We start from the raw sequence: 3,210 nt of genomic DNA, 5'->3' as shown, positions 1-3,210 counted from the left end.
TATATATATATATATATATATATATGTTTCCGGACCAGAGCTTCCACTGCGACCCTCAGTTCCCAGGGACTCCTGGCAATGTCCAAGGACGGCTTTGATTGCCTCAACCTGGGATGCTCCTGGCATGGAGGTGCGGAGGTCAGATATGTTGTTCAACCCCCACAGTGCCCACGACGGCTCCCCAGCAAAGCTCTCTGACTCCAAATGTCCATAGTTCCAGAAGCAGAAGCCCCACATCCCAAGGCAGCCAGGGGACCTTGCACGAGGCCAGCAGGGCTGCCGTCCGAGGAGGAGCACGGCAAAAGAAAGCTCAGAGGATGTTTCACTGATGCTCAGAAGCCAACTGTTCTGGACTCAAAGCATTCGTCATGCAATAGATATTGCCAGAGAATCCAGCCATTGCAGATAAACGCTTTTATCAGCTGCTGTCCGCCTCTGTTCCTGCTCTGGCATCTTCACACATTTGGTTCACGCATCGCTTACCTTCCCCATGTCTTCTTATCAGCAGCTGCCCCGTGGCCAAACGAGTTTGTTCACAGGAGATGAGGCCCTTGTGACCCACACACCCCTTTCAGGAAGACGCTTCTAGGCTCCTGTGTGGGGCCTTTTCCCAGAGGCACACTTTGCCTTTCAGCTGGAACTCTTAACCTCGGGGACAACACGTGTTCACAGGAACAACACGTGAAACAGGGCCAGGCAGCAACTAGAAAAACGATCTAAATATGATGACTCCATCAACCAACCAGCGAGCCTACGGCTTCAGCTGAGAATTGTCTAAAATACAAATGTGTCTAACTTCAGTCCCCGGCTAATATTTAGTGTGCCAATGCATTTTTATTTTCCAATTCTTACTTGTTCTATCAAGAAAAACATACGATTTAAGACTACAATCACCCATGGGTTAAAAAATCCAAACATAAATAATTTTAAATAAAGTGTGACTCAGGAGATTTCTGTTGTAAAATAAAGATGAGTAATATTAGTATAATTCCTGCAATCTCTTTCTGATATACATGTGAGTTCACATGTGAGTCTCAAGTATTTTGACTTGAAATAGTTTTATTTTCTATATACTGAAGTTCATAAATTATAAAAGGGTTCTATTTTTCATAAATACAAAAAAGTGTATAAAATGAAGTGTATAAGATCTAATTGGCAAGTTTTTGGTTCTGTTCAGAAGAAAACTTGCTAATGAGATCCATTTTTAGCCATGTTTTGACTAAGAAATTGATAATTATTTTTCAATTATGATTTATGGGACACAATCTCCAAGTCTATAATACATACAGAAATTTGGTAACGAATAATTCTTTTCCACAAAGCAAGGTATATACAGTAGTGCTGCAAATAATTGCTCCAAAAGTTTCAAAATGAAATTTTTAGATAATTGCAGATTCACATGCAGTTGTAAGAAACAATACAGGGGCACCCTTTTACCCTTTACCCAATTTTCCCCATGGCAGCCTCCTCAAAACCGACAAATGCCCTCACCAGAGGGACCGCGACATGGACACATCCAGACACAGAGCTGTCCCCACACCAGGGTCCCTCCTGCAGTTTCACAGCCACACCCCCTGCCTTCCAACTACCTCCTCCTGAACCCCTGGAAACTGTTAATCTGTTCTTCATCTTCATAATTTTGTCATTTCAACAATGCTATGAAAGTTGAACCACACCTTACATAACCTTTTAGGATTGGCTTTTTTCACTCAGAATAATTCCCCAGAGAGTCATCTGGGTTGCTGCATACATCAGGAGTTCATTCCTTTTTATTGCAGAGTAGTATTCCATGGTATGGATGCACCCAAGTTTAACCATTCACAAGTGGAAGAACATCTGGGTTATGTCCAAGATTTGGCTATTATGAACAAGGCTGCTATAAGCATTTCCACACAGATTATTTTTCCTCTCTGGGATAAACGCTCATCAGAGCAAAAGGTTTTACTTTTGATAAAATTCAGTTTATCCTTTTCCCCCTTATGGACTGGCTGGTTGCATATTTAGTTTTTAAAGAAACTGCCAAATTGCTTTCTAGAGTGGTTGTACTGCTTTACATTCCCACCAATAATGTATGAGAGAAATAGTTTCTCAGCATCTTTGCCAGCATTTGATGTCACCATTTTTTACAGACATTCTGATAGGCGTGTGGTGATATCTCATTGTCTCAATTTACCCCCACTTTATTGATGTATAATCGACAAATAAAAAGTGTATATATTAAAGGTATACACTGTTGTGTTTTGATATGTGAATACATTGTGAAATGATTACCACAGTTGAGCTAATGAATATCTCCATCACTTCACACAGTTACCTTTTTTGTGTGTGATGAGAACACTTAAGATCTACTCTCTTAGAAAATCTCAAGTATGCAATATAATATTACTAGTTACAGTCAACCATGCTGTATATTAGATCTCTGGAAGTTATTCATCCTGTATATCTAAAACTTTGACTGCTTTGATCAACACCACTTCTTCCACCCCCAGTCCTCTGGCAACCACCATTCTACTCTCTGCCTCTGAGTTCAACTTTTAGATTCCACATATGAGTGAGATCACACATTACTGTTTTTCTATGCCTGGCTTATTTCACTTAGCATAATGTCCTCCAGGTTCATTTACCTTGTCACAATGACAAGATTTCTGTCTTTCTCAAGGCTGAATGATGTTCTGTTGTGTGTGTGTCTCTCTGTGCATGTGTGTATAAGTCAATAACATGTTCTTTAGCCACTCATCTATAAATAGGTGCTTAGGTGGATTTCATATCTTGGCTATTATGAGTAATGCTGCAATGATCATGAGAGTACAGATATATTTTGTCTGGTATAAGTATAAAAACCCCTGCTCTCTTTTGGTTACAATTTGCATGGAATATCTTTTTTTGTCTCTCCACTTTCAGCCTATGTATATCCTTACAGCTAAAGCAAGTCTCTCATAGGTAGCCTATAGTTGGATTTTGTTTTTAAAATCCATTAAGTAATTCTATGTCTTTTGATTGGAGAATTTCATCCATTTATATTTAAAGTAGTTATTGATAGATAAGAAATTACTAATGCCATTTTGTTAATTGTTCTCAACTGTTTTGTAGTTCTTTTGATTATTTCTTCCTCTTTTGCTGTCTTGCTATATGATTATTTTTTCGTGGTGATATGCTTTGATTCCTTTCTCTTTTACTTTTGTGTATCTATTACAATTTTTTTTTTTTTTT

General features: G+C 38.8%; 1 protein-coding gene across 3 annotated transcripts in view; it reads right to left on the bottom strand.

Annotated features, from left to right (window-relative positions):
• Nucleotides 1–3,210, bottom strand: part of KCNG2 (potassium voltage-gated channel modifier subfamily G member 2) — a 91,160-nt gene that overhangs the window by 47,077 nt on the left and 40,873 nt on the right. The window lies entirely within an intron of this gene.

This window comes from Cebus imitator, unplaced genomic scaffold (genome assembly GCF_001604975.1).
Source record: "Cebus imitator isolate Cc_AM_T3 unplaced genomic scaffold, Cebus_imitator-1.0 Scaffold324, whole genome shotgun sequence".
NCBI classification, from domain to species: domain Eukaryota; kingdom Metazoa; phylum Chordata; class Mammalia; order Primates; family Cebidae; genus Cebus; species Cebus imitator.
Note: the sequence above shows the minus strand (reverse complement) of the source record. Positions and strands in the feature narration are given on the sequence as shown.